Source organism: Marmota marmota, unplaced genomic scaffold (assembly GCF_001458135.2).
Source record: "Marmota marmota marmota unplaced genomic scaffold, marMar, whole genome shotgun sequence".
NCBI lineage: Eukaryota > Metazoa > Chordata > Mammalia > Rodentia > Sciuridae > Marmota > Marmota marmota.
This window is the reverse complement of record NW_026000240.1, coordinates 8286251-8312716: the sequence shown is the minus strand read 5'-3', so window position 1 is coordinate 8312716 and position 26466 is coordinate 8286251. Positions and strand designations below refer to the sequence as shown.

At 46.5% G+C, this 26466-nt stretch overlaps 1 long non-coding RNA gene across 1 annotated transcript; it reads left to right on the top strand.

Moving 5' to 3' along the window:
* The first annotated feature begins 22527 nt into the window (after positions 1 to 22527).
* On the top strand, positions 22528 to 25742 carry LOC125613565. The gene is made up of 2 exons (XR_007344118.1): positions 22528 to 22578; positions 25103 to 25742. It is a non-coding gene; the product is annotated as an uncharacterized LOC125613565 (long non-coding RNA).
* The last annotated feature ends 724 nt before the right edge of the window (positions 25743 to 26466 follow it).

Genomic DNA, 26466 nt, shown 5'->3' with positions numbered 1-26466 from the left:
AAGCCAGCCTCAGCAACTGTGAGTTGCTAAACAACTCAGTGAGACCCTGTCTTTAAATAAAATATGAAATAGGGCTGGGGATGTGGCTCAGTGGTCCAGTGCCCCTGAGTTCAATCCCTGGTATTCCCCCCACAAAATAAAATAAAAGGGAAACGTGTGCCTTCCCTTCTGTCTAGCAGAAGTCTGTTGAGGGCTCACTGGCTACACGATGTGGTCAAACCTCCACACAGTAGAGAGCCACAGAAAGGGGTAAGGCGGATGTTGGGGACGGAGGCTTCGTGGCCCTTAGGCACTGAGTTAGTGGCTTCTGTCAAAGGGGACAAGAAGCAATGGCAGGGATGGGCTCCGTGGTGGAGCACTTGCCCAGCCTGCAGAAGGCCTGGCTCACCCCAGCTCTGGCTATGAGTGAGCTCCAGAGGGGAGCCTGGATGTCTGCTGCCCTCCCATCCCTACTGCTCATAGGTGGAGAGGCCAGGGCCCACAGAGGCCAGGGCGGGGCAAGGTCGGCACACCAAAAGTACTCTCGCTTACTATCTTAAATATGTGAATAACACCGAGAAAAAGAAGAAGAAATTTTCCAAAGAAATAGCTAATCAGCTATTTTTGGACCCTTCAGTGATCCACTCATTGCTGTTTGTGCTTTGAGATGGGGTTTCTCTGTGGCCTTGAACCCATGATCCTCCCGTCTCTGTCTCCTGAGTTGCTGGGATTGCCACGCACCACTGCTAAGCAATCTGTTTTCAAGGTCATGGTATTAATTTATCATGTCTTCTAAAACTGCTGATTATGTGTAAGAAATTGTGAATCAGCTGAATAAGCTTAAGTCTATTGTTTTCATATTGTCCAATTTAGGGTCTAACACTAATGACAAGATTCTAAAATACAAGCATTAAGCAGAAGAAAATACATATTTTAAAAAAAACACTAAACAAACACAAAGTGCCCTCCTTAGAGGAAAGCAGCAACGTCACAAGGGCCTGGAAAACTGTAGAAAATCAACCCAGAGCTATTTTTGGCAGTTGTAATTTTTAAAATGTTTTCTGTTAAAAGTAAAAAAGAATGAATCAGAGGTGAAATGAAGATTCATCACTGGGAAAGAAAAAAAATTGCATGAATTTTTAGAGACTTACTGTTTATGTATTTTCATTAGTTATTATTTTCATTGTTCATATTTGCGGGGGGCAGTATGACAGTGACACATGTAGGCAGTGTCTAAGGATGATCAGGCAATTCACATTTAAATGAATGTCTTTTATATGTGTGTGTGTGTGTGTGTGTGTATGTTGCTGAGGATTGAACCCAGGGCCTTGCTCATGCAAAGCAAGTGCTCTACCAGCTGAGCTACAACCCCAGGCCCTGAGTGCTTTAATTTAGCTGCTACATCTATAACCTACAATAGTTGCCATGTCTCGTTTTCAGAAATGGCAAAAATCTGCAAGGAGACAAAGAGGGGAAATGCTTTGAAAGTTATTTTATGGCTGGAAGCTGGGACTTAGGCAATGAGCCAGCCTCCGTGGCCCTGGTCACCTGCACCATACATGGCCCAGGGCTGAGGGTGGAGCGTGGCACGGCTGATGTCCATCTGAGATCAAGCGTGGCCAGCGCTTGGTCCCTGCCTTCCTGAGCTCAGCCGGCTCCTTGCTGGCTATCCTGCCCTTGGTCCCTCCAGGGAGCCTGGAAATCGTGAGCCCCAGAGACTTGAGCAGGTCCAGGCCGTGCATCCTGCTGCTGTGAGAGCCCTCAGGCTGCGTGGTCCCTAAACAGCAGCCCTCTGTTCCTCAGTCTGGAAGCCTGGAATCCAAGATCAGGCGCTGGCAGTTCCAGGCTCTGGCAGGCCACGTCTGAGTGCTGTGCCAATGGCACGGAGAGGCACGAAGGCCAGACGCCATGGCAGAGGGCTCTCCTAAAGGCCTGAACCCACTGGCCTGGTCACCTCCAGAAGGGCCTCTTCTTTTACTCCTGCCCTGGGGACTGCATTTCCCCCAACAAGAGTGGGGGACACAATCCTCCTGCAACACAGCCCTGTGATTAAAGATGGAAGCCAACACCTGGCTGTCCGCAGTCTGGTGGGCAGCATGTACACCCAGGGAGAGGACTCAGAGGCTGGCGACGCTCCTCCTGGGATTCCTCCCCCATCAGGCCAGAGGTGCCTGAGAGCCTCTGCAACCTGCCGGACCTCCTGCCTTGGGAAAGGGGGCTCTTTGGTGGCTTTGAGGACGCAGCGGGAAAGGCTGCAGTTAGGTCTGAGCCCTTTCAGAACGCCAGGCATTCTGAGAGGTCCTTCTGAGCTGCCTGATGGGTACAGACCACCTGTGGTGCTTGGCCCTTGGGGCAGCAGCTGTCCCCACAGTCCAGCTCTGCCCCATTTGAGAAGGGCTCCGGCTATTCTGAAGAGGAGTCTCATTTGGATCTGATTGCTTCTCTGCAGCACTTACTGTGAGGCAGGATTGTTTCCGAGCTGGTCTGGGGAATTTGGAGCTCACATTTTTAGCAAAGATTTCTCCCCCCATTTTATCTCCCGCCTCCACGGTCACACCTTGTCCAGCCACCGCTAATTCTCTGGGTCACTGCGACTGCTCCTGATTGGTTGCTGTGAATCCTCCTCTTCCCTACCACCTCAGCTAGGGACCCTGCCATGCCCACAGCCCTGCACTGCCCCTCTTCTTTCTCTGCTGGGCATTGCAACCTCTGCAGTTCCTGGTCTCTGCCCAGTCTCTCTCCCTCTCACCTCCTCTTCCTGCTTCTTGCCCACCGCCCGGGCCAGGTTTTCCCATGGATCTGCTGGTGCCCTCTGTGGACGCCTTTCTGTCATCACCTCCTGTGGCCTGGCTCTGACCTGTCAGTCAATTCAAGCACCCCCTTGCAGTGGACAAGGCATTGCCCTCTCCTCAGTGTTGGCTCCTGGAGGCCAGAGGCTGCGTCTCATGCTGGGGCCCCAGGAGTCTGGTCCAGAGCTTGGCACTCACCAGAGCTCAGCCCACATCTGGGGATGAATGCCACTGACCCTGACAGAGGAGGGCTGCCTGCCACTGGTGGCTGGATCTTGTTTCTTCTTCCATTTTTCTTTCCTGGCTAAGCCTCCCCTTGGCAGAGGGGGAGGGCGAGGACAGGGGTCTTTGTTCCTCCTCCAGATGGCTGAAGCTGGGACGGAGCCCAGCAGCTGTGTTTGGGTGGAAGGCGAGAGGGCAGATGGCCTGGTGTCTGTTTGCAGACAGCCCGAGAGGTCACAGCCCTGTGCAAGGCACAGTAGGGTAGTGGAGTGGGGCAAAAGCCAGGCCTAGCCACCGAGACAGCATTCACTGCTCAAACACTGGCCAGTGTGATCTCAAGGCAGCAAAGAGAGAATACTTTATGGATCTCATGTTCCTGGTGGTGGCTTTTAACATTGCAATCCAAACAAAGCCTTTCCTATGTGAAAACTCCCTTAATTACTATCATTTAAAAATTGGCTTACCCAAGTAAGCCTCATTACATTTCAATTTTGTTTTCTGCAAATTTTGGCAGCCACTGAAATAGTCACCCAACAAATGCTGGTGGTAGGAGGATGGGGAGCAGAGGAGGGGGCTTCTTCAGTGTCTAGAATATCTAGAACCAGAACATGACCTGAGGCCTGAGCATTTGTGAGGACAGAGGTCACATGCCGAGACTCAGAAGCGCTCACTGACGTTCTCCACTCAATATCGAGCACTCTGACTTGAAGGAGGGGTGGGATCCTTGGAGGACCAGGGCTGAGCGAGGGGCAGCACCACCTCCTCCCTCTCTCCTCCCTCTCTCCTCCCCTGACTCAAGGTCATCACACCTGTGTCCCCAGGATACACACCTGGCTTTCCTTAGGATGCCAATTTCCACACATGCTCATGGACAGCCCCCTCCCAATCCGGGATTCCTCATTCTGCTCTTTCCCATATTAAAAGCCCAAGCTCTGACCTGAAGCCACCTTCCTGTCTCTGCCTGCAGTACGATCTATCACCGGTCAGCATGCCGTACTGCTGGCACACTGCATGGTCTCCTCCACTAGAGCTGCTTTCCTGATTGACACAGCTAGAACAGTGGTCTACTATCAGGTGTCGTGTGTTCTACGTGCTCACACGCTGCCCCTCATATGATGATCAGCACGGGAGACTTCCTTACCCCTCATTGTCACCAGCACACGAGAGATGCGTTGTGCTAAGGTGTTCCCACAGCCATGACCCTAGATGAAGGGGATTCTTAGGCTGCACCTCCATCCCCAGGGACCTCTGTCAGGCGGGCAGCTAGTTGTTTCCTGAAGTGTGGTTGCCTGGCAGTGACCGCACACTGGTTTGGGAAGTCTGTAACAAAGGACCACACCCTTGTGGCTTAATGACAGAAATGTATCCTCCGAGTTCTGCAGGCCAGACATTCAAAATCAAGGCATCAGCCTCAAAATAACTTTTAACAATCACAAGGAATCAAAATCCACTGAGAATCAAAGAGGGCTTTCAGCAAGGAAAGTAGAGTTGTCCTGTCGCCCCTCACCAAATGCACATTCCCACCTTGCAGGCAGAGGGGACCTCAGAACCTGGTTCCTCAGGCCAGATTCCTCCCTCCTGCCTTCTCCCCAGGGGCTTCCAGTCAGGCAGGCTTGAGCTCAAGCTGTCCAGCACAATGGCCACGAGCCACACGTGGCCACCACCGTGGACATTCAAATGAAATAAAACTAAACCAGCCAAACGTGCAGCCCCCCACCACACCAGCCCCTTCACAGGCTGGGCGAGCCAAGGTGCCAGTGACTACTGTTCAGGATGACACCAACATAGAGTTCTCTACCATCGCAGTAAGTTCCACGGAGGGTACTCCCGAGGACCCTCGAGGCTCCAGACCAGCCTGGACTTGCTGGATCTCATGAATGAACCGACCCGTTGTCAGGACGTGTTAATTGGTTCGTTTGGACTAATTCATACTTGAGCAGCGGTGAAGCACAGGATGGAAGTGATTTGTTCCATGAAATGGTCACGGTGAACTGGAAGTGTGGACAGTTGGAGCAGACACTTGGGGCACAGGGGCCGTGCTGAGCACTGGGCCTCTGGTCTCGGTCCTCACAACGGCCCTAGAATCATCCCGCTGGCGGAAGAGCAAGATGATAGCAGCCGTGGGAGGGCCCTTAGTGCTCGGCTACTCCAGCTCAGGGTTCATGGGTCAGACTTGGGTCAGACTGCCTGGTACTTGAGCGAGTACCTGTCCTCTCTGTGCTTCGGTCTCCTCATCTGTAAAATGGAGCTTAGAGATTGTTGTGAAGTTGGGTCAAGTACTGAGAATCCAGACAGCGTTAATGCTTTGATTATTTACTGCAGGTGAGGAAGATCCAGGGCATCACTGGCTTGCCCAGTTACTGCCCACCCAGTGCTCGCTCTCACACTGAGGCAGCCTCTTGCCCAGAGTCACGTGGCACCTGCCCACTGCCAGCTTTTGCTGGCCTGCCCCCTTTATCTTAGCCAGCCACCAGTATCATGGACAGCCACACTTCTACATGGGCACTGTTGGAGGGACTGTCCCACAGAGTGGCCAGCGGCCAGTGATGTGGCTCATAACCCAGACAACCTCAAGGCCCCATTTCTTCCAGCATCATCAGATGATTGAACTATGGAAGCAGAGGCAGGTTTCCCTGTTAGATAAAGGAGAATGGCTCTCATGGCCCAGTGGGAACACAAACATGCGGGTCTCGTTGTAGTGGAGAGTTGAACGGTGGTGACTACAGATGGCCGAGAGGGAGGAAGGATGGGGAACTGCTGATTGATGGGCTCTAAGTTACAGTTATAGGGGAGCAAGGAGGTCTGATGCCCCTCTGCACAGGACAGCCACTGCAGGGACCCTGAAGCACTGGATGTAAATGTAACATATTTCTTCAAAGAGCTAGAAGAAAGAATTCGGAATGTTTGCACCATAAAGAAATGATATCTGGTTGAGGTGACAGGTATGTTTAACCTGATTTAAATATTGCACAAAATATACAATTGTGGAAACACCCCCTGGCACCCCATTAATATGGACCATTTTTATGTATCTGTTAAAAATAAATTTATTTATTTATTTATTTATTTATTTTTGCAGTAGGGTAAGAGCTGAGGGGGGAAAAGAGACACACATATAAAAAGAAAAAGAAGAAGAAAACAAAACCCCACAAACATTAGTTACTGGACTGGCCACTCCAAGTGGAGAGCTACGCAGTTCCTACCATGTTTACGACGTAATGCCCAGAGGCCTGAGCTCCCTGTGTGGTGAGTTCAAGTGGTCCATGGAAGGCAAGGGGCTGGGCCTTTCCTGCCTGCCCTCTTTGGCTCACCCCCGTGCTCACCCACGTGGCTCACATTAGAGTTCTTGGGTGTCTTAAGGGGATGTCAACTCACTGAGGGCTCATGGGTTGGGACCTGTCTGCTTCGAGTACTGAAGAAGAAAATTGTCCTTGACCTCAACACCAAAACTGTTGGGTGACCCCTGAGCATCCTGCTGTGCCTCCTCTTGGGAACACTGACCATGTAACTCACTGCTTGCCTGCTGGGAAAGTCAGGACCAAATTTGCAACCGATTTCTGGCAAAATGAACTATACACCATGACATCTATTTTACACAGACCCTCCCTCCAGTAACTTTTCATAGCTTTTCCTACTTTGATTTTCCATTGTTCAATTCTTAGCACTATACAGGATACAGGACATAAATAAGAAAGGTGGTCTCTGTCGTTTCAGGACCTAGGAAAGCCATGGACACATCCCCATATCCAGTGTTCTCTGAAAGGCTTAGGTCTTCTCATTTTGTTGGACTCACTGATGGGCTGTTCCCTGTGGTGTGCCAACGACCCTTGTGCCATGCAGAAGTGCGGTGCCACAGGAGGCGAGGCAGAGAAGGCACTGGTTATTAAAAAAAAAAAGATTATAACCTGGAGAACCCAAAGAATACAAGGAAAGAATAAGAACTGAGGCTTGTCTTGGGGCCCTGGAGACCAGTTTGCCTGAGCCAGTCCTGAGCACTTGTCAGCCCCTGTGGCACAGGCACCAGGTGGCCTTCTGCACTGCAGCTTGGACATCTCTTTACTTGAAGGGCTCCACAGCAGCGAGTCCCAAGCCATGGTGTGTGTGCAGACCGACCACCAGGACGCTTGTTAAAACAAGTTGGGGTGGCAGGCCTGGGGGCAGCCGAGAGTCTGCTTCCTTGACGAGCTCCCAGGTGAGAAGGACGCTGCCTGCCCACGGTCCAGCGCTTGAGCATGGAGGATCTACAGGATTTGTGTGGCAGCCCCTGGCAACGGGAGGTCCCCAGCTCAGCACCTTTGGAGTCTGTGCCATCTCGTCAGTTTCACTATTGCAGGTCTCTGAGGCCTAGCCTCCGTTTCCTTCCAAACCTTGCTTGGATTTTCCTATGTTTCCTTATGGAAACATGAAATGGAGCAGCCACTAGTGATCAGAGACACATTAGTTCATAATAGCCAGAAAGTGGGAAAATGCAAATGCCCACCAACCGATGAATGCATAAAAACGTGGGGTATCCACAGAGTGCTATTCAACAATAAAAAGGAACGAATTCCAGACACACACTGAACATGGAAGAAGCCTGAGAATACGCTGAGCGGAAGACACCAGCCACATGTCACTAACAGATTTTATTTTTGATGTGATTAAGAGTCTCCTAAGATTAGATTGTAACAATTTTTGCACAACCCCATGAATATGCTTAAGAACTGAATTCTATACTTAACTGAGTGAATTTTATGACATGTGAATAATATCTCAAAGATGACTAAAAGCAGCTGGGCACAGTGGTGCACACCTATAGTCCCAGCAACTCAGGGGGTTGAAATGGGAGGATCCCAAGTTTGAGGCTAGCCTCAGCAACTTAGCAAGACCCTGTCTAAAATTTGGAAGAAAAAAAAAATGAAAGGGCTGGGAATGTAACTCAGTAGTAGAGCACCCTGGGTTCAATCCGTACTACTAAAAATAAATAAATACAAATAAGAGATGATAAAAGTCTCATGGGGTGGAAAGAGAGGCTGCCCTCCACCTTCCTCCATTCAGGTGGGAATTCTCTGGTCCCCGTGGGGTTATGCTTGCCCCTCTCCCTGCTGGGAAGCCCTTCACTTCATGAGGTACTCTCTCTGGCTTTGTGCTATTTAAAGTAACCTCACCCTAGGGTTTTTGAGTATACTGAAATAGCGGGGTTTTCATTAGTTGTGAAACTTTGGAAAAATTTCAAGACCAAACCTAATTAATGAGCATTCCATCTGATGTTGTGACAGAGTGTGCCCTTGCGTTAGTGGTATCAGTCGTGTTGTGGCAACAATCTGCTCCATTTGAGTTAAAGAAATCCCAGGTGCTCGGGTCGATGGACTTTTCCTGGCTTGTTAACTATGCTTCCGTTCCCATGGAGCATCTCTCAGTTCTGGAACTCACCAGAAGGACTGGGTTGAGAAATGTGCATCAGGTCTCAATGGTTACTAAGACCATTAATCCAAAGGTAGATTTTCTGTAACAAACATAAATTTTAAAATGTAAGTAGCGTTTTTAATGCGTGTCTGCAACAGAACTGATCCACCACGATACAAAGCACCCTTAGCTGATGGGTGTGGGTCTCCTCTGCCGGCTTGTGTGTGGGTGCAGAGGCTGGTTGCTTACTGGGAGTGACTGGCAACGGGCCACCTGTGCCTCCCCTGACTTCTACTGCAGCCCCTCCCCCGCAGCCTCCATGGACCATGCCCAGAGCTGCACAGGTGAAGCTGGCTTAGGTATTGCTGTTTGTCTTAACAAACACACCCTTTCTGTGTCCCCTATATAAGAATAAAGAATCCAGTGTCTCTCTCTCTTTCCACGCACCTCTAAGGTCAGAGAGCCATCTAGGATTTTGAAAAGGTACTTCTGTGGGTTGCGTGCTTTCTTTGCTGTTTTCTTAAGTTATTGGAATAGTCAGATTTTGTGAACCCAGCATTAGGTCGCCAGCTAGGATAGATGGTGACACTAATGGGTCCTTCTTAGGATTTTCCCCCTAACCTCCTGTTGTGAAATTTTTCCATAATATGAAATGCTTAAAGGAGTTTACAGTGAGCACACATAAACCCACAGCCCAGATTCTACCATTGACCTCTCCCTGGTTTGTATTCGCTTTATCATGTATATGTCCACCTAGTTCGGATTTTTTCAAAAATTGGTTTTGCCTTTTATTAGGATAATTTATCTGGCAACCAGGGGGAACTAAATAAGGGTGGATTTTTGTTTTTGGCAACCCAGTTGGGCCTATTATGTCTAATAAGAACCTCAAATGCCAACTCCCCAAACCCCTTCCCTCCCCTCTTAAAAGAAGGAGCTTCATTTAGTATTTGGGCGAAACAAAGGATGGAACCGGGGATTAGCTGTGTTTTTGTGTCATCTCCTTATCATCCACAGAGAGGGGTGTGTGTGTGTGTGTGTATGTTTTCCCTCAAAGAGAAAAGACTTGATATTTACAGCCTTAAAATAAAACAAAAACATATAAGAAAAATTAAATAGCTGTGAATATGGGTTAAAACTGTGCGCTTTGCTCCTGAAAAAAAAAAAAAAAAGCCCAGGGAAAAAGTCACTATCTTAAAACCAGGTAGACACTTGCCCAGGACCATGGCTTCTGCCCGAAAGGCAGAGCAGGCTTTGGAGGACCCCAACCTGCAGGGGTGACTGGAACCCATCCACGGGTCCAGCCTCTGCTGGACTCGCTGGGCAGGTCATGGCCTGCGCTACTGTTCACAATAGTTTGCCTTAAGGTGACTTGTTTTTTGACTTACTACATGTATTTTCAAAAGAAACTTTGTATCATCCTCATAAATGGAAAACCAGTATTATTTGCCACAGAGAGGACTTTAAAGTCAGTGCCATGAAAACCAGTCTTACTAACTCTGAGCTCAGCCCTGTTGTTCGGCTCCTAGGACCTGTGAAGGGGGCCTGTTCACTGTTTGCCTAAGAAAAGGACATTAGCAAGTCCAGCAGGAGTCAGAACTCTGACTTCTTGGTTTCATCAGAGGTCCAGGGTAGGGTTAGGGAGGACTCTACTCCTTAGCACCGGATTCCATGTAGATGACACGGAGTCCTTGCACTGTGTCGTGCACACTATGATGCTCCTGTACACCGGGATGCTCCTGCACACCCTGATGCTCCTGCATACCCTGATGCTCCTGAACACCCTGGTGTTCCTGCACACCATGGTACTCCTGCACACTCTAGTGTTCCTGCACACCCTGGTGCTCTCGCATATCATGATGCTCCTGCATACCATGGTGCTCCTGCACACCCTGATGCTCCTGAACACTATAGTGCTCCTGCAGACCCCAGTGCTCCTGCACACCTTGGTTCTCCTGCACACCCCGGTGCTTGTGCACACCCTAGTGCTCCTGCACACCGTGGTGCTTTTGCACACCCCGGTTATCCTGCACACCCTAGTGCTCCTGCACACCCCGGTCCTGCAGACCCTGGTGCTCCTGCACATCCCAATGCTCCTCTGGTGCTCCTGCACACCCTGATGCTCCTGTATACCCTGGTGCTCATGCACACCCTGATGCTCGTGCACACCTAATGCTTTGTGCACACCTGGACAGAGCTCTACAGGGTACCGAGGACCCTCTGCACCCTCTGGCGATATTTTTGTGATCCTCCAATACCGACTTATCTTTGGAATGAAGTTCCAGGACCACGTGCCTTCTGGTCTTCCCAGTTACCAACTGGCCTCCTTATTGCTTTCCGTTGCAGGGCAGCTGCAGCCATTCAGAGCTGGGTCACCCGACTGTCCAGGTGACACTGGAGCATCCCCAGGTTTCTCATCTTCCGACTGTTCCCCCACCTTCCCCTCATTCTTCACAATTATCTGCCTGGGAGACCCCTCTGTCCCTGCCCAAGGACTGGCTAGGAGTCATATAAGGGAACAGCGGCTGGAGGTGAAGCCATGGGGACATGGCCAGGTGCTCCTCATCCCACTGTCCAGCTGCAGCGGCCCCTGCGAGTCCTAGCCACAGTCCTAGCTTCTAACATCTTCTAGAAACACTGTCTCCTCCCAGGTGCCTCAGCACGTGGCAGCAATGAGTCATGGAGTTGAGGACTCACCTCAGCGGATCAGCACTCCTTATCTGATCCCGAGTGTTCAAAAAGTAAAACCATGACACATTGAATCGAGGAACACAGCTGAAGCAGTGCTTGGGGAGAAATTTTGGGTTTTAAAATAAGATTGAAAATCAATGATTTAAGTTTTCATCTCAAAAAGCTAGAAAAGAAATGTATATGAAACAAACAAGCAGACAGGAAATAAGAGGAGAAATCTATAGAAAAAGTGGTAGAAAGGAAATAAAAATAAAACCCAAAATTGGGTCTTTGAAAAGATTAATAATATTGATAAACCCTGAGCTTAGGATCAAGAAGTAAAACTCAAGTTGTCAGAAAGACAAAGAGGAGACACAACTACATAAGCTAAAAAGAAAAAATTTTTAAAGTCTAGTGGAATAATATTGCAAATTAATGCCCCCCAAATTTGCCAACAATGCTGAAATGGACAAATTCATTGAGAACTACAAATTACATGAATGTGAGAGGAAATAGAAAAATACATAATTTCTAGATTTATTAAAGAAGTTGAATTGGTAATTAAAGGCTCCTTGCATCCCAGGAAACAACAAAATTGAAGGCTCAGATGACTTTGTTGGTGAATTTCCCTAAACATTCAAAGGAGAATTAGAAGACTTTTCAAGAGGAAAGAGTAAACAATTCCAAACCTTAGAGTTTTATGAGGCAAGCATGACCTTGATGAAAAACAACAATGAAAAGAAACTTCCAAGGACATTTTAAGAAAGGAATATTGTAGATCACTATGTTTTAAGAGCAAAGACATTAAAGTCCCAAACAAAATAATATTAGTAAATTGAATCCAGTGACAAATAAAAGAGATTATACATTATGACCAAATGAAGTTTTACAAAATTATAAAATTGATTTGTCACTCGAAAATCAATGTAACTTATCAAATTAATAGCATATAGGAAAAAAAATCATAGGATCCCTTTAATATATGTAAAAAAAAATTCTACAAAATTTGATAGTTAGTTGTGATAAAACCAATAACAAGGATGAGACAAGGAATGTTTTAATGTGATTGTTGGAGCTGAGAGTATGAAGAGCACAGAAAGCTTGTTGTTCCAGGAGGTGGAATAAGGACTCTAAAGAATGTGATAACAAAGGAATCAGAGAGGGAAAACTGACCATTTCCCTTGCCTCCAATCTTTAGGTGAGGATCAGAGCAGAGGGAACTTGGTTGCAAAGTAAAAGAACGTACTTATAAAACAGGAGGCACGCAACCCATGGTGTGTCTTTCCCCTGCTTGTAGGCATAGGGTGGCTCTCTGCTTTGTCCTGTCCTGCTGCTGCCTGAGGAGCACATGGGTAATAAAAAGTCCAAGCCCTCTCTTTTGAGTCCTCCAAGCTCTTTCTTGGGACCAGTAAACCCTATCTTGGAGTTGAACACACATAAAGAGTACCTGTAGTAAATATCCATGACTAGTGTCAAATAAATGATACAATGGTGAACTTATCTTTTTGCTAGAAGTGAAACAAGGAGGTTCCTATTAGCACTTGTATTAAATGTTTTGTTGGAGGAACTAGCTAGTGCTCTAAGGCAAGAAAAAAAAAAAGTTTAGAATCGACACCATTTTTATTCAAAGGTGATATGATTGTCTATAGATAGATTTATGTAGTGACTTTGTCAAATTGTATTACACTATTTAATTTCTTCCCAAATTGACCTACAGATTCACTGGAATCAACGTTAAAGTTCTATTTGATTTGTGCGTTCGTGTGTGTGTGTGTGTGTGTGTGTAAATTTGTAACATTTATATAGACATGCAAATGACCTAGTAGTCAAGATGATCCTAAAGAAAAACACAAAGTTGGTGGATTGGATTTATACACCCAAATTTCAAGATTTACCATAAAGGAACGGAGATTCAGACACCTTGGTAATTCCTGAGAACAGGCAAGTAAACCAGCAAAATAAACCACAGAGCCTAGAAATAGACCCACACATATATAATCACTTGATTGGCAATAACAATACTAAGGCAAAAGTAGATTATTTTCAATGAGATGATACCAAATACCACAGGAGTGCTTACATTTAAAGAAAAATGATACAAATTACTGGTTAGGATTTCAAGCAAGTGGAAACTTACACACTGCTGATGAATGCATGCATTCCTACAAGTCCTAGAAACCTGTTTGGGCTTGAATATGAATGCTAAATATACAACTATTTTTAGACTCAGCAGTCTTACTCTGGAGTATGTAACCCAGAGGAATAAGGCAAGCTTGTAGCTACTAGAAGACAAGAATGTTCAAAGCAACTTTTGTTTTTTTCATAAAATCCCAAATTGGAAACAATCTAGATGTTGATCAGTGAAAAAAATAGGTAAATAAATTCTGGCCTATTTATACAGTGGAATACAAAATACAGTAACACTGTTAGGGGATGGTCAGATGAGGATGGTGGGAACCCAAGGTTAAGAGATCAATTCTATAAGATGTGCCCACTGCGCTGGTTTCTTTGCAAAAAAGCAATTTACCTGCAGCCCTGCCTGGCCTAATTGGACAGGATATGTCACATTCCTCAGCAAATTACTGTTATCTGTAAGGAAATGCAGGCAGGCAATAACGTTGTTAAGAGGAATCCAAGATACTTTGAAGGGAAAGATTTTGTGTCCCTTTTCACAGAGCAGATTTCAGAAGATAAAGATAATTCTATGGTTAAGAATCCAATTAGAACCTCTCAGCATGGGCCGAGGTAATATAGAGTTGCCATGGCAGTGGGGACTTGAAAGTCTGATGTCATCCTGCTGTCAGTCAAAAGTCAAGAGGTGACCTGGGCTGAATGCTTTGGCATCTTCCCTCAGACCCCAATGAAACTGGAGTGCAGGAAAGGCATGTTGTCCTTCTCCTCCCCGAGAGGATCTGCTCTTTCCCTTGAGAGTGTCCCCTTCTTCTTTTCCTGTCCCTTCAACTCATGCCTGTCACTCTGAGCACAGGTCTGAAATCTTTCTGACTTGATTGCAAGAATCAGGATTTGAAGAGGGGTCTCTGTGCTGCCTCAATGAGATGATACCAGGGTGCCTCAGGTTCTTGGAAGGCCCCATCTCCATAACAATACAAAACACAGAAAACACATGAGTGGATCCCACAAATTTTAAGATTAGCAAACAAAAAACAAAAAAAACAACGCAGCCACAGCATGTTTCCGTTTATATGAAATTCAACAAGAGGAAAATGGTGATCTTGGTTCTGTAGCAGTTGATCTCAAAGGTTGCACTTGTACAGTGCATTAAGATAAAGCAATCTCTGCTCTTTAAATAAACAGACGTAATCAAAGGAATCAATTATACCGAGCATTGCCAATCCAATGCCTTATAATCTATCATTATTTAATTGTTCTTAGAAATTTATAAAATGCCAAAAAAAGGCCCTCAGCAAAACACTAGATATCAGACCCCTATGGTGGAATAATATTTTAAGACTTTAACCTCGGCCCCCACCCAGGCCCCAGGATTTTCCTGGGGCTCTTCCTCCCACACAAGCTGGGGAGGCTCAATTCACTTGGCCTCTGGGTAAGAATGGCACAGCCAGAGAGGCTGAGAAGCCTTTTTAGTTTTAAATGCTTAATCCACAGCAGGGACCAGAAAAAGCACAGGACAAAAGATGCCAAAGAATGCATAATGACTCAGAGCCTGCATTTCCACCTCAGAACCAGCTCCAGGAGACCCTCTGGAGTGGGGGAAGAGGGGCCTGAGGGGGAAGTATAGGAGCTGAGCCCTGAGGGGTGGCCTGTGGGCTGCATTCAGCAGAGCTGGGAGGGGTTGAGGGAAATCCAGGAGGGCCTGAGGGACCCAAGTGTGAGGGCATCTATTCTTGCTTCCCAAGTAGGACGGGAAGGGTGGAGAGCCCCCCATCTACCCCACACTTGGCAGGAAGCAGGAACAGTAGCAATGGGGATGTGGGATGATGGGCTAGAAACAGCCTCCTGGGATTCCTGTTTGGTCCCAAGCAGAGATAGAGGTGTACCAAAAAGTGGATCCAAGGGTGGGCGGAGAGAAGCAAACCCACCACAAAGGGAGAGGCACAGCGATCAGCAGTGGGGGTCAGATGACAGCAGTGTGGACCCACGGGAAGAATAAACACTGCCTCTCAGCCGATGGACAATGGATGCCTGCCTCGCAGATGCTCACCAAGAACCCAAAGTCCTTTTCCAAAGCCTATGGGAACCTAAATGGGAGCGGTCCTGAGGGCCCACTTTGAGGTGTGGGGCTCCAGCCCTCTGCTGGTCAACGCTAAGGACTGTGGAGATTCTGGCTTTCTCACCACTGCTCGCAGGCAGAAGGCCCTGTGCCGCAGGGGAAGGTGGGCCAGCTGGCCCTGTTCACTGTCAGCAACCACAAAAACATCATGAGCCAGGCGATTTCTCAGACGTCCCCTCCCAAGCTCTCTGACGCGGCTTCTGCCTGTGCCTGGTCACTGACTGCATTGTGCTCCTGGGGCAGTCCAGCCCTTGCTAGGAAGCTATGCTCCCGCTTTTCTACAGAAGTGGACACGGTGGGGGGGTGAGGGGGAGTCCATGACATCCTGGGGAAGCAGTGGTGACAGAAGGCAGAGCGGCTCTTGGGCCTTAATCCATAACTTGTCACCCACTGAAATCTTTCCTACCCACCCCTTTCCAACAGGGTATGGACTGCGCCACTCCCTGCACCCCTTTTCCTAATCACACTGACCACAGAGAGCGGTGCAGGATGGCTCCAAGGTGCCTCCAAAGGTCTTCCACAGAGAAGAAATCCCTTTTAAAAAATCACCGTACTCGGGACCAGAGGGAAAATATGAGACCCCAGCCCACTTTGGCCTGAGAAGAGGCGAGCCCTTCCTCTGTTTGGGGCCAGCCTAAACACTCTCGGTCAGGACTGTCCCCCCTTCCCCTCCAGGTGAAGCCCCCCACCCCATTCTCCTCTTCTCATTAGCACCTTGTCTGTGCCTTCGCCCCCGCGCCTCCAATCTGGTCTCTGTTGTCATCAGGTCCAAAGTTCCCATCTCTTGGAGGGGACCACACGTTTGCAGGTGCACAGGTGTGGTCAAGTGGATGGAGTGGACAGGGGACTCCCAGCATTGCTGTAGGCTAGATGTGCCCAGGACAAGCCCACAGAAAGGGCAGGGAAACAGGCGAGCTGGGCTTGGGGCTAATTACCTCCAGGTGGTACCAAAACCTCTCCAGGGGACTTCTCCATTCTGCCACTGGTACTTCGGAACACAGGCTTTATCCCAGTTCGCCTCCCAGCTCTCCGCATTTTTCTCGCTCACTTTGATTCCAGTCTAGAGTGGAGGTGTCAGAGGGGTCAAGCCCAGGCATCGAGCCCAGGCCATTTGCCTGTGATCTGGGAAAGTGCTCAATGGTAACTTTTCAGCTTCTAGGCTGAGTAGTCATAATCCTGACCCCAAAGGAGGGGAAATTTCCCTAAACATTAGAGGAAGTCATGGGCAGGGGAGCCTGAAAGATGACACTGTCTGTCACAAAGATCAGCTACTGCCACGACTTGTAGGAACAAGCTTATTCCTTAGTACGGGTTTAAAATGTGGATTTTCAGGATCTATGAGAATGTGGTTCTGGAACTGTGGTTTTTAACCATCACCTCCAGTGATTGACATGTACCTCAAGCTCTAGCATAGACGGACCCTGTCAGCTCCTGGGTTCGTTGATAATTACTCTGAAAATCCAGCATATGTTGCAAGTATTCCCACGGGAGATCCCAGGAAATGAAGATGCTCCTCTATGTTAGGCTGTGCCTCAGTGGACTAGGGCACATCAGGGATCAGTTTAGGCCCAGTTCTACCTGTGTAGCTCTGAAATCTTAGAAGAGTTGCTCATCTCTTAGTTGCTTCATCTGTAAAATAGGCTAATAATACTAGCTAAGGTGGGGCAGGACATGTTGTTGGAACAAACCATAAAGTTTCCACAGCTCCACACAGAAAAGCACCCCCCTTTCTTTTCCTCTCTCAATAGACTGTTTTTAATACAGTTTTAACCTCATAGCAAAATTGAGGAGAAGATGCAGGGATTTTCCCTGTGCCCCTGCCCTAAGATGCACAGCCACGCCCCTCGTTGACATGCCCCACCAGTGACAGGTCTTTCACAACTGATGAGCCTCATGACCACCCAGTGTCCACGGTTCCTGCCATTGTATGTTCTAGCAGATATTTTGACAGATACTCAACGGTAGTATCTACCACTATCATATTGTCCAGAGGGCACCCACTGCCCGAAGGCTGGCTCTGTTCCACCTGTTCTTCTCCTCCTCTTCCCTACCCACCCAGTGGCTGATCTTTTCACTCCTCCACAGTTCTGCTGTTCTAGGAGGTCGGGCAGTTGGAATCATGCCCTTTCTGTTTGGCTTTTCACTTGGTAATATGTGCTCAAGGCTCCTCGTGCCTTTTGTGATGTGATGGCGCGTATCTGCTTAGCACTGAATAATGTTCCATCATCTACATGTTCTGCCGTTTATTCCTCATGCACTGAAAGACATTGTGTTTGCTTCCAAGTGCTGGCAATTATGAAAAAAAGCTGCTATAAACATCCATGTGCAGTTTTTTGTGTGGACGTAAGTTTTCAGCTCCTTTGAGTAAATATCAGGAAGTGTGATGGCTGGATCATATGTTAGGAGAATGTTTAATTTCATAAAACTCCGCCAACAGTCTCCCAAGGTGGATGGCCCATCTTGCGTTCACACCAGCAATGCATGGGGGTTCCTGTTGCTCCCTGTCCTTACCAGCCTTTGGTGATGTCAGTGTTCTGGATTTCAGCCATTTGGATAGGCGTGTAGTAGTACCTCATCATTTGAACTTGCATTTGCAAGATGCTGCATGACCCAGGGCATCTTTTCATATGCTTACTTGGCATATGAGTATCTGCTTTGGTGGGTGTCTGTTAAGGGCTGAGGCCCTGTTTTAACTGGGTGGTTGAATTCTTACATGGAGTTTTAACAGTTCTCTGTACACTTCAGATAACAGTCCTATATCTGGTATGTCCTTTGCAAATGGTTTCTCCCAGTCTGTGGTTTATATTTTTATTCCCTTGACAGTGTGTTTTGCATAGCAGAAGTTTTTAATTTTTTTTTTAATTTTTTTTTCTAGTTAGAGACAATTTATTCTGGCTGCTTTTTTCCTGAGTATGAGTCGCACTTCTTTTTTATTATTATTATTTATTTTATTTTTTTATTATTAGTTGTTCAAAACATTACAAAGCTCTTGACATATCATATTTCATACATTTGATTCAAGTGGATTATGAAAAGTTTTAAATTTTATGTATTTAGTTTGTCCTAAAATATTTACTCTTTCTGGGGATTAGAAATGTACGTCTTGGGAGACTATTCTTTTGTCCTCCAGTGTTACCAGACTTGTAGATTTTTAAATTACATCCATTTGTAACTGATATGTAAAAACATAAATCTTGTACACATTTATGGACTACCCTGTGATGCTCCACTCTGTGTACACATTATGTGATATCTAAGTCATGGTAAACATATCCATCTCTTCAAACATTTAGAAGCCTTTGATTTTAGGGTGATTCAGTTTATCAAATTCCTACTTTATGGGTCCTAGTGTTGCAAATAAGAAGTCACCACCAAACCCAAATTGGTCTAAACTTCTACCTATGTTGTCTTCTAGGGGGGTCCATATTTTGTATTTCATATTTGGGTCCCTGATTCATGGAGAGTTAGTTTCTGTAAAAGGTGTGTGTTCTTGTGTGTTCTGTGTCCAGCCAGCTACATCTTTCCTTTTGCTTGTGGATGTGAAGTTGTTCCAGCCCCATTTGTTGGAGACACTTGTTCTTCTGAGTCTGGCTTATCTTGCTTAACATGATGATCTCCAATTCCATCCATTTTTCTGCAAATTATATAATTTCATCTTATTTATGGCTGAATAATACTCCATTATGTATACATTCCACACTTCTTCATCCATTTGTCTGTCAATGGGCATGTTGGCTGATTCCCTACCTCAGCTGTTGTGGCAGTGCCACAATAAACATGAATAGCAGGTGTATGCTGACTTTGATTTCTTTGGTTATATGCCCAGGAGAGGTACATCTGTTTGATATGACAATTCTGTTTTTAGTTATTTTGAGGAAGCCCATACTCTTTTCCAAGGTGGCTATACTAATTAATACACATCCCCACCAGCAGTGTCTAAGGATTTCTTTACCCCAGGAATTTGTTATTTTTGTATTCTTGCAATAGCCATTCTCAATGTAGTTTTGATTTGCCTTTCCCTGATGGCTAAAAGTATTGAGCACTTTTTTTCATGTATTTCTGGACTACATTTGTACTTGTTTTGAAAAGTGTCTATTCAGTTCATTTGCACACTTATTGTTTGGATTACATATTCTTTTGGTGTTGAACTTTTTGAATTCTTTATTAATATTATTCCTCTGTCCGAAGAAGACACTAGAAGTTGAAAAGACCTCCTGTGTTCATGGGTTGGGGAATTAGTATTATAAAATGGCCATACTACTGAAAGTGATCTACAAATTCCATGCACTTCCCACCAATGGCATTCCTCAAAATCCTACAACTCATATGGAAGCATAAAATACTCAAATAGCCAAAACAATCCTGAGCAGAAAGACCAATGCTGGAGGCATCACAATACCTATTTCAAAATATATTACACAGCAGCCACTGTAGTGAAAACAACGTGGTATTTGAAAGAAGAAAAAAAGACACATAGACCAACGGAATAGAAGAGAGGACCCAGGAATAAACCCACACATCTACAGGTATCTGACTCTTGGCAAAGGAGCTAAAAACACTTATTGGAGAAGACAGCCTCTTTAGCAAATGGTACTGGGCAAACTATATCCCCACCTGTAGAAGACTGAAACTCTCTCACCATGTACTAACTCAACTCAGAGTGGATCGAAGACCTTAATATGATACTTGAAACTATTAGAGGAAAACAAGGGGAGACCATTCCAGGGAGTGTTGTAGGCAGTGATGTCCTGAACAGAACTCGGACAGCTCAGATGTCCTCAATAGAACTTCAAGAGCCAGAATTGACAAATGGGATGACATCAAACGAAAGAGCTTTTGCACAGCCAAAGGAAGAAGTGCAGAGAGCCTGCCAAAGGGGGGAGACCTTTGCCAGCTCTAGTAAGTACTGGCGTCAGGTGCCCCCGTCTTCTGACTTTGCTCCTTTCCTTTGATAATGAATTGACTAAATGGGGGTCTCTGTCTCCCCATACAAACTTTAGAATCAATCTGTCAATATCCACAAAATAAGAATTTTGATTTTGATTGTGTATAAATCATATTGGGAAGAACTAATGCTGACATCTTAACAATATTGAGTTTTCCTAGCTATGAACATAGAATATTTCTTCTTTTATTTATCTCTTCCTTGAGTTCTTTCATCAGAGTTTGTGATTTTTCTCATAAACATCTTACCCATATTTTGTTAGATTTATAGTTAAAGATTTAATTTTTAGGGGCACTAATGTAAGTGGTAATGTGTTTTCAGTTACAAAATTCACTTATTCATCACTGGTTTATAGAAAAGCGATCAACTTTTGTCTCTTAGCCTTAACTTTGTATTCTGCAAAACTGCTATAATAACTTTCTAGTTGAGAAATTTTTTTGGTGGGACCTTTCAGATTTTCTCCATAAACAGTCACTTAATATGTCAAAAAGACAGCTTTATTACTTCTTTCCCAATCTTAATACATGTTATTTCCTTTTTTTTAATGCATTAGGTAGAACTCCAGCATAATGTTGAAAAGCAGAGGTGAGGGCACGTCACAGCCTTGTTCCTGATCTCAGTAGAAACTGTGTCTTTCAGTATGTCTTTCTGTGTGGGTTTTTATAGATATTCTTTATCCAGCTGAGCAAGTGCTCTTCCATTCCTAGTTTACTGAGTGTTCTCATTGTGATTGGAGGTTGCTTTTTATCCAATGCTCTTGGCATCTATGGTATAATGTGTCTCTGTTCTTCTTTATCCTGCTGAGCTTGGGAACCATCACTTTGGACCTGAGGTGAGGCTGAGCATGGGGTGGAGCACACTGCTCCCCTCATGGTGGCCAGAAGGCAGAGAGCAAGAGAGACAGAGGCTGGGGGACAGGGCTAGGGCCAAGTTGTACTCCAGGGATCCACTTCCTCCAGCTGGGCCTATCTCCTGCAGTTCTCACGGCCTCCCGATGGTCCACTCGATCATTACCCATCAGTGGATTAATCCATGGGTGAAATCAGAGCCTTCACGATCCGTTCACCCCCCAGAGCCCATCTCTGAACACTGCACAGGGGACCAGGCCTTTGAGGGAACATTCCAGATGCAAACTATGACACTTGCCTTGGAAACTGTAAGATTTCAATGGACTCTAGAGTCCCCAGACATCAGAGCAGACAGACTCTGCCAGTGTCCCAGACGTCCCAGCAGACACACTCTGCCAGTGTCCCCAGACGTCCCAGCAGACACACTCTGCCAGTGTCCCCAGACGTCCCAGCAGACACACTCTGCCAGTGTCCCCAGACGTCCCAGCAGACACACTCTGCCAGTGTCCCCAGACGTCCCAGCAGACACACTCTGCCAGTGTGACTGCTGTTAGGCAGAAGGAGGTTCTTGGTGCCTTGGGCTCCACCATTTCGCAGACCCCTTCCCCACAGTTTCCTGGCTCTCCTTGGGTACCTTGGCGCCTGGGGCTGGGCGCGTGCACTTGAGGGATGGCTGCCTTCTCGCGACTTGACCCCCTTTGTCATGTGTAATGCCCGTCCCTCCCTCTTCTCACAGTCCTCTGTCTGTCCCACCCCTGCTCTCTCCGCTCAGTGTCAGCGTGGTGTCCCTTCCTTCACCATTGGCTTGTAATCAACATAGGATTTTATACTTAAAGTAAGTTTCTCGTAGATAACGTATGGTTAAGGCTTATTCTCTTACTTGCCCTGACAGTCTGGCAGCTAGTGGTCTATGTTGTGCCCCGCCCTACCCACAGGTTACAATCCCAGCCCTCATGATGATAATATTAGGAGGTGGACCTTAGGACCTGAGTACCAGGGTGGAGTCCTCATGAATGAGATGAGGGTCCTTACAGAAGAGACCCAGAGGGGTGTGTGTGTGTGCGTGTGTGAGTGTGTATGTGTGTGTGTCTCTCTCCCTCCCTCTGTAAGCAGATGTGTGTGTACTTGGTTTCAATTATTATTTGAACAAACTGCTAGAATAAGAAAAGTAAAGGTTTTGCTTTTATCCTCACCTATTCCTTCCCTAATACACTTCTTTTTAAATGTAGATCCCAGTTTCTCATCATTTTTATTTTTCTTCTTTCTGAAGAATGATCTTCACATTTCTTGCAAAGCATGTCTACATCTACTAAAAACAAATTCCCTCAAGTTTGGGTTCGCCTTTGAGAGTCTTTTTCTTTCCTTCACTCCTGGAGAATTTCAGAGGGTTCAAATTTCAAGATTTTTTTTTCTCTGAATAAATAATTCATTCCACTCCACCTGCTGACAGTTTCTGAGAAGACGTATGTAATTCTTACCTTTCATTTCCCATAGGTAAGGTTTCTTTTTCTTTTTTTTTCCTCTTGTTTCTTTCGGGATGTTTTCATCTCTGATATTGGAAACAGTCTGTTGCTGTGGTTTGGATATTAGGTGCCCCGACTCCGTGTTGCCGGAGGAAGGTCGAGAGGCTGGACTGTGGGAGCTGGACCCACCGTCCTTCCTAGTTTCACTGCAGGCAGGCGAGGTGGGGCAGAGGAGGTGGCCAGCCGGGAGCTGAACCTCGGAACTGTGAACCAAAATAAACCTTCCCTCCTAGGAGTTGCCCTGTCCTGGTGTTTTGGTCTCAGCGCCTCCAGGCTAACCAAATAGCAGGGGTTTTGTTTCTGTTTTCGTTTGTCCTACTTGGTGTTCTCTGAACTTCCTGGACACTGGTTTTGTGTCTGGGGAATTTCAGTCACTATTGGTTGAAGTATTCTGTTCTCTTCCCTCTCTTTTCCTTCTTCTGAATTCCCATTTTGTGCATCTATACTGTTTATACTCCAACAGGTCTTTTTTTAGTCAGCATTTTCATTGCTGTGACCAAAAGAACTGACGAGAACAATTAGAGGAGGAGAAGTTTATTTGGGGCTCACGGTTTCAGAGGTCTCACAGATGGCTGGCTCCATTGCCTGGGCCTGGGGCGAGCTAGATAGAGCATCTTGGTGGAAGAGTGTGGGGAGGAAAGTGGCTCAGAACATAGCATCAGGATGCAGAGAGACAGAGTCCCCCACACCACTGACAAAACACACACCCCAAAGGCATGCCCCCCATGACCCAGCTCCTCCAGCCACACCCCACTTGCCTGCCGTCACCACCCAGTTAACCCTATCGTGGGCTGTCGTGCTGATTGGGTTCAGGCTCTCTTGACCTAGACATTCCATCTCTAAACCTCTTGCCTTGTCTCACACACAAGCTTTTGGGGGACACCTCATAACTAATATGGATATTCTGCTCTGCCTTTTCACTTTTTCAGCTTTGAAAGTTTCTGTTGATAAATCCTCTAGCTCAGAGATTCCTTTCTTAGGCATGCCTACCCTAGTATGAGCCGATCAAAGGCACTCTTCATTTCAGTGTTTTTGATCTCTAGCATTTCTTGGTTTGTTCTGTTGTTTTGAGACTGGATCTTACATAGCCTAGCCTTGAAATCCTGGGCTCAAGTGGTCTTCTTGCCTCAGCCTCCCGGTAGCTGGTCCTAAGGTACCTGTCACCATTGCCCGGCTTTCTAACATTTTTTTCTTTTTATTTTCCTAGACCTTCCAACTCTCTTCTTACATCACCTGTCTGTTCTTATCTATTCATTGCCTTTTTTTTTTTTCCATTTTAGAGCCCTTAGCATCTTAATCAAATATCTTTAAGCTCCCAGCCTGTTAACTCCAACCTCCCGCCTTATCTGAGTCTGGTTGACACGTGCTCTGTCTCCTCAGATCTTACTTTTTGACATTTGGTGTTTCTTATGATTTTTTCTTGGTGGCCAGATGTGACGTACTAGGTAAAAGGACAAGCAGGCCAGTAGCATGTGCTGGGAAGGAATGGGCAGCAGGAGGTTCTCTGCAGACCTGTGACAGTGAGCCTGTCACTTGGACTGGACCCCTGGGTGGGACAGATGGCAGAGTTGGGGAGGTGGGCGTTTCCTTCCCAAGATCAGTTAGGCTCTGATAAACCCCAGCAGGTAAGACAAGCAGTGTCTCCCGAGGGCGACCTGTTCGTTAGGACAGAATGCCTTGGTATATTTCAAGGTGGTGCTTTTCCCTCCCATGGACCTGAAGAGACTTTCAGCTGATATTCAATGTGAGACGTGGTAGAGTTCCAGGAAATAAAACTCACAGAGGGAGGGGGCCTCCCGTTCTCTGAGCTTTTGCCTCTCGACATGTCCACGCTGAACCCCGTGATCCGTCAGCTGCCATACCTCCCTGTGCGGCACCAGGGCCTGCAAGGTTTTGGCTTCTGGACTTCTGACCCAGAAGTCCACGATTCTCTCATTGATCTGTTGGTCTCTCCCGTTCAGGAGGGCGGGGGCTAAGATTTGCTCTGTGGCCCGCCTCCCTGAGAGACTCATGCAGACCTACTGGTGTTGAGCCTGTCTACCTCGCTGTTCTGGTGAGGACTGAAGGGAGATGTGCAGCTTTGTGCACACTGGACGGGAAACCAGCCCTGAAGGCTTATTGCTTTTTCTGTAAGGTGGGTGCAGGTGGGTGACCTACCTGGGCATCTCTGTCTGGACATCTGATTCCTTTTGTGTAGCGGCAGGTTGGAGCCCTATGCTTTCACTGTGTAGAGAGGACTGGGGGACATTGCCCAGCCAGGCTGGAAGGGGATGTGTAACGCATGATAACACCCCACTGTTGGAAGCCGTTCTACGACCGGGGGATACAGGGAGATTCTGGGAAACACATGAATTTGGGAGATTCAACAGCTTCAGCCACACCGTCTCATAGGATTGCTGTGGGAACTAAAGGAGCAAAGTTATGCGGATCTACAAATATTATTTCCATTCCATTCTATTTAGATTTTCCTTGTGTGTGTTTGTTTTGTGTTCCAGGACTTTTGTGGTTCTGTTTAACATAAACAACGTGAGCCAGAGCTGTCAGTTGTTCCCCTGGCTGTGCAGCCTGGCCTCAGGGGCGCTGGCTCTGACCACTGACCGGCTGCTCTCCCACGGTGGCCCTGACTGTTCTGGGAGGAGGAACGTCAGTCAGCCTCAGCACAGGGACTCATTGCCACAGCAGCGCGTCTGGCTCTCAGAATCCTGGGCCAGGAACTTCTGGAAGCCCTGGGCAGCGCGACCAGTGCTGGGCAGCCAGGCCTGGCTCCTGACCATCTCTGGAGCCTAAGTCAGCGTCTGCTTCCCGCTAGCTGCACTCCACCTTGATGGATGAGCCTGACGTGGGGGGGTGAACCCAAGGCCTGATTTCTACACTCTTGGGAACTGAGGATGCCCTTGATGCCAAGTAGGAGGTCGCCCCCTCTTCTGTGGGGGGCACCCAGGGAAGAATGTCTTCTTTTTAGTCTTTCAAATACAATTTGTATGCAATTAATAAAAACTTATGTAAAAATTACATAATAAACAAAAATGAAACAAAAACATCTACAATTTCACCATCTAGAGATAATAGTTATTAAAATCTTTTTTTAAACAAAAATAGGGTTTTATTGTACATGCCACACTCCAAAATTTTTTTTAAAAAAATTAATCACAGCAGAAAGATCAGTAGAGTAAAGGGAAGGGATTGGGGTAGGAGGAGCGGAGGGAATGGGAAGTACTGGAGGCTGAATTAGAATAAATCATTTTCCATGCTGTTATAAGAATGTCAAGATAAATTCTATTGTCATGTATAACTGAAAGATCCAATTAAAAATGAAATGACTGTAAAAATGACCTATAAAATAATCTTTGTCCTAAGTTTGTCATTTCAGTTTACTGAAATTTAGGAAAGTCAATTATACATATTTTCTGTCAGCTATTTTCCATTTCATTTTATTTATAATTTAAGTATTCTGCACAATTTCTAAATACACAAACATAATGTAATTAATTAAGCAAAGTTCTTTGAAAATAGTTTCTTGGCATGTACAAGTAGACCTTCAACTTGAAAAAGGCACTTGAACAATAATCATAAGTAATGGGTTAGTGTCCCAGGGTGTCTTTCAGGGTGATCATTTATCTGTGTAAAAGTCTGCTGTAAATTTTGAATGAAAACCAAAATCTTAAATGTCTGGGTTAAACACTGAATTCTCTGGAGTTAGGACCGCACACCCACTGCTTTTGGCTGCTGGCCTCCCGTTCAGCACACATGCACGGTTTCCTTAATGTGGTGGTCCAAAGCGGACACAGAATAGCGGGCACCAGCTTGGAGAGAGTGTGGGTGACAGACAGCAGGACTTGTGCAGCCGGGGCGTCCAGAG